The sequence below is a fragment of the Elephantulus edwardii genome, unplaced genomic scaffold, assembly GCF_000299155.1.
Source record: "Elephantulus edwardii isolate Elephantulus edwardi_28Jun2011 unplaced genomic scaffold, EleEdw1.0 scaffold00013, whole genome shotgun sequence".
Lineage (NCBI taxonomy): Eukaryota > Metazoa > Chordata > Mammalia > Macroscelidea > Macroscelididae > Elephantulus > Elephantulus edwardii.
This window is the reverse complement of record NW_006399763.1, coordinates 15566007-15575461: the sequence shown is the minus strand read 5'-3', so window position 1 is coordinate 15575461 and position 9455 is coordinate 15566007.

Genomic DNA, 9455 nt, shown 5'->3' with positions numbered 1-9455 from the left:
ATTCCATTGATCTATGTGTCTGTCATTGTACCAGTACCAATGAGGTTATTTTTAAATTACATTTTTGCAGTGTCACATTAAAAATTTTCTATCTCCAAGTTGAAATATATTTTATTACTTAACAGAGTGGGTTGTAGATATCTGTGAAGTCAATAACGCTTCCACCAAACTTTGTTCCTTTCACATCACATCTTTGTAAAACCTGCTGAGGGCTGTATTTTCCTCTTCTATTTGCCACTCATTTCTATCACCACATTCCTGGTTTTGGTCCTGACTTTATGAGATACACAAACATTTTCTATATCATAAGCTTCCAAGAAATACATTAAATTAATGAAGCATTGTTTTTATTAGGGAATAATAAAACCATTTTATACTGCTAATCTTGCCTTGGGCATGTAGAGGAGTGGTGAGAGAGAGGAAGACCCTGACCAGTGGGTTGACACAGTGACTGCTACAATGGGCTCGCGTTTGTCAGAGATTGTAAGGGTGGCACAGGACAGGACGGGGTTCAGATCGTTTGTTCATAGGGCCACTATACATCATACTCAGCTCAATGGCACCTAACAACAACGACAAATTCTGTCTTGGACTATCAATTACATATTTCATTTGTCTTATGTATATGTACTTGATTGTTACATTAACATTGTTTTATGTTATTAACTCTTTTTTTTAGTTGAGAAGAGATGCATCGAATATTAGCTCTGAAATGGTTAATGTTACAAAAAGTACATTTTAAAAATCCACTTCAAGCCAAAGTGATGGCATTAAGTGGAATCCAGTGTATCATGAAACACCTAATGCACACAAGATGTGGAGCCTGTCCCATGGTCAGAACTTTCAAATACTAAGTAGCAATGAATGGGAGAAATAAATCATACAGAAGGATTAGGTGGAGTAATAAACAGCAAAGATGCTTCATACTTACACACCAGCAAGGCCATATGAAAAAGTGGTCCTGACTGTCAGGAGCTATTATCGAGTGAAAAACTTCTTTTTAGCCCTTCTTACTTAAAAGAGGCAGGGGGAGCAGAAAACACACTGGGAGGAGGGGAAATATAGCCTCTCTACTTAGCCTCCTTTCTCTGAGTCCTTTAGATTTTCTGTCAGTAAAACAAACTGCTACGCATTATCTGTTTAGTGACGGGGGAAAATATACACACACATAGAGAGATAGAGAAAGAGACAGAGAAAGGAGAGAGAGAGAGAGAGATCAAAGCTAATCAAGGTACACCTGGTTATTATTTGTAAAGACTTAACAGTAAGTTTTTAATGATTAATTTATCTGCGACATAACGCTTTAATAGATCATGTGGAACATCAAGGGAGGAATGTGGTACTGCATTTCTAAAGCCTCCTTCTATGTCTCTGAATGATAATAGGCATGGAAGCCATCATTAGTCTTGTTAGATGATGGTTCCTTTAGGAATCTCCTATGTGTTACCTTTTAGAGGGAAGGTCAACCAAGCCACCCCCTGGGACTCCCCTGCAGGATACAACTAACACAAGCGTAAACTGTATGGAAATGGCTAAATTATCTTTACTGAGACCTTGGTCTTTCACATCAATCAAGTCCTTCTGAACTAGTAAAACAGATAAGCACCCTGCTGGCAAAACTGTTACTATCCTTATGCTTGTCATGACTGGCACTACAAATTTAACAATAAACAGGCAGTTATTTGTCTTACTTCTTTAAAAAACAAAATAAGTGTGCTGAAAGACACATGAGAGCAAGGACAAAATGTTTTGGTCAGGAGCAGAAGGAAGAAAAAAATTGCTAACTGATTTCTCTGATTTCTTTTTCACAGACCCTCCTCAAAAAGCCAGGAATCCAATCCTTACTGCTACCTCAGCCAGGGAGAAGGTAATATGAAATCTGACAAACCAAAACAAAGCCAGTCAGGACTCCACGGCTGCTGGGGGGGCGGTGGGAGCTGAGCAAGTAGATTTATCCACCCTCACGTCTCAGCTTCCTCAGAGTGGAGCCGGTATCAATGCCTCATCCTGACACCTAACTCATCAGGGAATTATAAGTCATCAATACCAATGACTGTAAAACACTTTGTAAATAAAAATGGCTTAGAAGTTCCAATTAACAACAGAAAGTGACCCTCTGGGATATGCCACGGAGAAATAACTACAGACATAAATAAGCAATGGTGAGTGTAGGTTCACTTCTTATTTCAGACCATTAAAAACTGGCCTCCTCCCTATCTCCAAACTAAAGACTGCTCATTTATACTACAGAATTACATGATTTATGAGTGGAAGGAGTAGCAGGCATACAAGATTGTGCATTCTTTAATATTCTAACATGGTTATGCACATGTCGAAATTTCTGGGTGGTACACAAGCCTGCTTACCAAAAAGTTGGATGTTTGAGTAGAACCAGAAGTACCCTGGAAGGAAGGGCTGGTGACCTACTTCCAGTAAATCAGCTAGTGAGAACCCTATGAAGCTCAGGTCTACGCTAGCACAGAGAAGGTAACTGTGAACTGAAATAGATTCTGCAGCAAGTGGTTAGTTTATTCACCTGTAAGCATACACATTCCTGTATCTGTTCATGTCAAATATCATAAAACACAACTACAACAAGGGCTGGTCTAACTTCATAAAGCTAGTTGCTTGACCACTACAGATACCCTATAATGAGTACAGGCCTAACTTGAAGATGGTGCCAATTTGTGTCCAGATAACCTCAGTGAGGAGAACATCACAATAAACCAAGTCACACGATCTTGTTTGCTTGTTCCCAGTGCATGGGCAAATTATGTGCATTAGAATGCAATTCATTAAAGGAGCTCTGATGGTTCAGTGTCTGAGGTAGTATACTGTTAAGCAAAAGGTTGTGTTGTCTCCATTAGTTCAAATCACAGCTGCTTCTTAGGAGAAAGATGGGCAGTCCCCCATTATGATTTATAGTTTCAGAACCCCAATTTAGGGCTGCTATGAGTTAATACCGAGTCAGTTAATGTGGTGTGTTAGGTGTAAAATGATATTACAAAATTTTGAAATATTGTGAGAATTACCGAAATGTGACACATAGACACTTAGTGAGCACATACTGTCAGGGGGGAAAGTTATGAGGTTGCCACAAACCTTCAATCTGCATAAAATTCAGTAGTTGTGAAGTACAATAAAGTAAACTATGATAAAACATACAAGCCCAAGAGGTAATAGCTACAGGGCACACCCTCAGTGAGTTTTTATTCTTGTCCCTCCCAGTACTTTGTAGGCACTTTAGTTATACATAAATGTCACCAGAAACTGTCCACTGAGTCCTTAGTAACTCTCAGATACCGAAGCAATCAATTGCAATATATCTCATTGTATGTCAGAACAGGATAGAAGGAGAATTGATGCCTTTGAGCTGTGGTGCTGGAGAAGAGTATTGAGGGTACCATGAACTGCTAGTAAAACAAACAAATTCATCCTGGAAAGGGTCAAACCGGGCTGCTCCTTGGAGGCAAGAATTCTGAGGCTCCGTCTAACATATTTTGGACATGTTGTAAGGAGGGATCAGTCCTTGGAGAGGGACATCATGCTTGGTAGGGTGGAGGGACAGCGCAGGAGGGGAAGGCCCTCTATGAGGTGGATTGATTCAGTGACTGGGGCAGTTGGGATGGGTGTATCAGAGATGGTGCAATTGGCACAGGACAGAGCAGAGTTTAGGGCTGTTGTACGTAGGGTCACTATGAGTCGCAAGCGACTTGACGGCACATAACAACAACACCATGTCAGAACAAGTTGGGAGAAAGGTTGCATTATCTTCATTTACTAGTGAAGAAACAGGAGATTGGGGAGGGATTGGATGTGAAGGATATAACACCCGTGCAGGGGCCTCTATTGGTGTACTGCCTTAAGTGGCAGACTGTCAATTGGAAAGGTTGGTAGTTTGAATACACAGGGTCAACTTGAAGTGAAAAAGAAGTCATTTCACCCCATAAAGATTTCTAGCATCAGAAATCTGTATAAAGTTGCACTGCTAATCCAAAGACTTTGGCAGTGCATCTTACTTTGCTTTTTGGTCCAGTGTACGTATTATTCTATGTGTACAGGTGTTCCTTAGAAGCAAAGATGGTAAACTTTGTCTCAGATAACTTTGGGAATGTTGTCATGAGGGGCCAGTCCTTGGAAAAAGACATCATGTTGGCAAAGGTGGAGGATTAGACAAAGAGAGAAAGACATCAGCATTACTCAGATAACTATATATATAGCAGGTATACCACCTTTACCTTACTATATATAAAAAAACCTTAGGTAGTGAGAAGTTTATAGAGGACTGGGAACTTGAATCTTGGTGGCTGGATTTCAGAGTTATTGTATTTAACTTTTTCTTAAAGTTATAAAAAGAACCCAATCTCCTGGACCCAAATGTCTATGATCCTCATTCAAGTACAGGAAGAAAAGAAAACAAATAAGACAGAGTAGATAATCATATGCATGGGCAAGACAGGCAAAAAGAGGGTGCTAGTAGTCACAGAAATGTGTCAAATGCTTGAGAATTTTAAATAAAGAAGCAATTATAATGATATAATTAATTAGATAATAAAATTGTTATTGTTGTTATGTGCCATCAAGTCACCTGCGACCCTATACACAGCAGCTCTGAACCATGCTCTATCTTGTGCCAGTTTCATGGTCTCTGACATACCTACCCCCATTACCCCAGACACTGAATCAGTCTGTCTCATCGAGGGTCTTTCTCTCCTGTGCTGTCCCTCCACCCTCCCAAGAATGACATCCTCTCCAAGGACTGGTCCCTTCTTGCAACGTGTCCAAATCATGTAAGACAAAGCTTCAGAATCATTGCCTTCCAGGAGCAGGCTAGTTTAACCCTCTCCAGGATGAACCTGTTTGTTCTCTGATTGGTCAATGGTATATTCAACACTCTTTTCCAACACCACAGGTCAAAGACTTCAATTCTCTTTCTATCATCCCTAGTCATTGTCCAGCTCTTTGATACATAGCAAGTGATTGAAATGACCATTGCCTATATCAGGCGCACCTTAGTCTCCAGACTGACAAAGTTGCTCTTCAGTACTTTGGAGAGGTTTCTGACAGCAGATCTTCCCAATGCTTTTGATTTCCTGGCTGCTGGTTCCAAGAGTGTTGATTGTGGAGCCAAGCAAACTAAAGCTGTGAACAATCTCCATCTCTTCACCTTCCATCACGATGCTGCTAATTGGTGCAGAGGTGGAAATCTTTGTTTTCTTGATATTGAGAGTCAATCTTTATTGAAGGCTGCAGTCCTTGACCTACTGCAGCAAGTGCCTTAGGTCCTCTTCAGTTTCAGCAAGCAGGGTTGTGTCTTCTGCATGACACAGATTGTCGATGAGTCTTCTTTCAATCCTGATGTCGCATTTCTCCTCATAGAGTCCAGCCTCCTGGATGATCTGTTGTTTAAATAAGTTGAAAATTTATGAGAAAGGACACATCCCTCGTGTACACCCTTTCTGGTTTTGAACCAAGCAGTGTTCCCTTGTTCTGTTCTGATGGCTGTCTACTGGTCCAAGTATAGGTTTCACATAAGCATGATCAAGTGTCCTGAGATTCCCATTCTTCTCTGAGTTGGCAGAACCTATGCAATTATTTGAGATTTATAACGTAACGTAACGTAAAGTAACGTAACGTAATGTAACGTAACATAATATAATAAATAATATTTATTATCTTTGTAATTATATAGCTATTAATACAATTGATTATGTACTTATAATAATAACTTGAGAATTATAAATAAGGAAGTCTGACTGGGGCTTTCAGAAAAGACATAAAAAAGATAACGAGCTATGGTTTCTGTTCCCTTAGAAAATCTAGCTATATAAAAAACTGTGGGTGACTCTGAGAAGAACGGGAATCCCAGAACATTTAATCGTGATAATGCAAAACCTATACTTGGACCAAGAGGCAGTCGTCAGAATAGAGCAGGGCAACACTGCATGGTTCAAAATTGGGAAGGGTGTGCGCCAGGGATGTGTCCTATCTCCATACCTTTTCAACCTGTATGCAGAGCAGATTATCCAAGACGCTGGCCTCTATGAGGAGAAGCGTGGTGTTAGGATTGGTGGACGATCTATCAACAATCTGCGTTATGCAGATGACACAACCCTGCTCGCTGAGACTGAGGAGGACCTCATGCACTTACTGCAGAGGGTCAAGGACTACAGCCTTCAATATGGACTGAGGCACAATGTCAAGAAGACAAAAATTCTCACCACTGGACCAATCGGTAGCATCAGGATGGATGGCGAAGAGATTGAGATTGTTCACAGCTTCAGTTTGCTCGGCTCCACAGTCAACACTCTTGGCACCAGTAGCCAGGAAATCAAAAAACGTATTGCGATGGGAAAGTCTGCTGTTAGGGACCTCTCTAAGGTACTCAAGAGCAACGGTGTCTCTCTGGAGACTAAGATGCACCTGATACAGGCCATGGTTTTTGCAATCACTTGTTGTGCATCAGAGAGCTGGACAATGACTAGGGAGGATAGAAGGAGAATTGACGCCTTTGAGCTGTGGTGCTGGAGAAGAGTATTGAATGTACCATGGACTGCCAAGAAAACAAACAGATTCATCGTAGAGAGGGTTAAACCAGGCTGCTCCTTGGAGGCAAGGATTTTGGGGCTTCGTCTGACATACTTTGGACATGTTGTAAGGAGGGACAGGTCCTTGGAGAGGGACATCATGCTGGGTAGAGTGGAGGGACAGCGCTGGAGGGGAAGGCCCTCTATGAGGTGGATTGTTCAATGACTGGGGTAATCAGGATGGGTGTGTCAGAGGCAGTGCGATTGGCACAGGATAGAGCAGGGTTTAGGGCTGTTGTATATAGGGTCGCTATGAGTTGCAAACGACCCGACGGCACATAACAATAACAACCACCAACATTATTATCAACCACTGGATATGTATGTACAGCATATCCACAAGGAATAATTTTCATATACTATAAAGTGAAATTAACTCCACTCTACTCTATGAGTTACACCACAGAGTGCTTCTGGCATAGTCTGTAGAAAGTTGCACTGCTAATTCAAAGACTTCTCTGATGGTTCAAATTCACCAGCCACTCTGAAGGGGGAAAAGATGGTCAGACTTCTCCCCTGAAATTTACAGCCTTGGTAAACAAATCGAGGGTCATGGCAATGAAGATGAGTGAGTGCACTCCTTCTCACGCTGCCACAAAATCATCCTCAAAATACTAGTTGTCAGAACTTGACCAGACATGGATGGGGACAAATCCTGGGATTTATCTGCCCTCTGAAATGGTATTGTTGCTGTTGGGTGCTACTGAGTCAGAACCGACCCATAGCTGTTCCTCCCGTTGGTTTTCAGAGGCCGTAAACCTCACAGGGGGAGAGAGTTTATCCTTCCATGGAGCAGGTGCTAGATTAGAGCAGTGCGCCTTTGAGATTGTAGCACATTTCTTACAACTAAGCCGCAAGAGCTCACTAAAATGGTATTAGGCATGTCATTTCAGTATGCTGTACTGTGGTGGCTTGCATGTTGCTGTTATGCTGATAGCTATGCCACCAGTATTTCAAACACTAAGTCATCTATGGTGGACAGATTTCAGCAGAGCTTCACAACTAAAACTAGGCAGTAGGACTGGCCTTCCACTTCTGAAACAAGTTTTTGAAAATTCTATGGTTTAAGCATTAGACATCTTTGCAGGATAATGTTGTTGTTATTTTGTGTTGTTAAGTCAGAACCTACCCATAACTGACCGTCCTGCAGGTTTTCAGAGGATATGAATCATGAGAAGGGATTATTCATTTTTCTGTCTCGAAGCAGTTGTTGGATTTGTACTATGTGTCTTTGGATTGACAATACAACTGACTCCTCCCTACTAGGCCACCAGAGCTCCTAACACCTTTAACTGGAGAGCTCCCAACACCTTTAACTGGATTGTGGGATCAGCTGAAGTTATAGTCAACATAGAAGTCACTGGATTCCTGCCCTGAGAAATGAGAGCAGGAATGATACTTGCTTTGTCATGTAGGCACTGTATCTGGAACAAATGCCACTTCCAAATAGGTGTCAATCTGTGAACAAGGGCACACTGAAAGAAAAGAATTGCCAGGAGAAGGGTATTTGGGAAGAAGATTGGGGTGGGAGGGAGTCAGACCCAGGAAATAGCTCCCATTACTGTCTGGTCATTATTTCCCCCTACAGAGGTGATTTACTCACAGAAAGAACTAAATCCTCCCATCATCCTTTGTCCCTCAGCCAGCAGTTATGTCTATATAGGGCCTGCTTCTTCTAGGAAACTGCAGAGAGCTCACCAGAGTTGATGCCCCAACCATTCTTTACTGATGTTCTATTCTTTCAGCTTTTTAAAATACATGGCACACAGCTACAATGAAAGAAAAATATTATAGATTTTTTGGCATGTAATCATATTCACTATGCATTTTTGGTGGATCATTTCTACAGTCTGATGGGTCACATTTTTAGGAATGGAAACAAATATGGATCTCTCTGGGTCATTTACCAGATAGCTATCTTCCAAATTTCTTGCTGTGGGATCACATTCAAGACTGTACCTGTTTGTTGAAATGTGTCATTTGTTATTCTATAAATTCCTGGGACCTTAATTTTTATGTCAACATCTTCCACGTAGTCAAAGCTCTTTCTTCATTACTATTATTCCTTGATAATATGCTACCTCCTGAAATGGTTCCATGTCTACCAATTCTTTTTGGTGCATTGACTTCTCTGTATATTACTTCCATCTTCTTTTGATGCCTGCTGCATCACACAAGATTTTGAGCATAAAATTCTTCAGTGCTGCAGTTTGAGGTTTGAAATTGTTCTGCAATTCTTTAAGCTTAAAAAAATGCTGAGCATGATCTTTTTTTTAATAACTCCAGTTCTTTAAACATTTTGTTATAATACTTTGTTTTATATTCTGAAACTGCCTTGGAAATCTGTCCATTTCTCTTACTTCAGCATTTCTTCCCTTTGTTTTGGCTTCTTTAGGTTCTAGTGAACTTTTTAGAATATATTCTGACATACTTTGTGGTGTTTTTATTTCCTGTCTTTGTAATGACTTTTAGTTTTCTTTATGGATGACGTTCTTGATGTCATCCCACAATTTGGCTAGTCCTTGGTAATTAGTGTGCAATATACCATATCTACTCCCTAGAGAGTTTTTAAATTCAGATAGGATAGACTTAAGACCATAGTTTGATTCTCATGGATGTTCTTTAATTTTCTTCATCTATAACATGGACTGTTAGGAAAACAGATTAATCCTGGAAAGGGTTAAACCAGGTGGCTCCTTGGAGGCAAGGATCTGAGGTTCTGTCTAACATACTTTGGACATATTGTGAGGAGAGACCGGTCCTTGGAGTGGGACATCATGCTTGGGAGGGTGGAGGGACAGCGCAGGAGGGGAATGCCCTCTATGAGGTGGATTGATTCAGTGACTGGGATAATTGGGATGGGAGTGT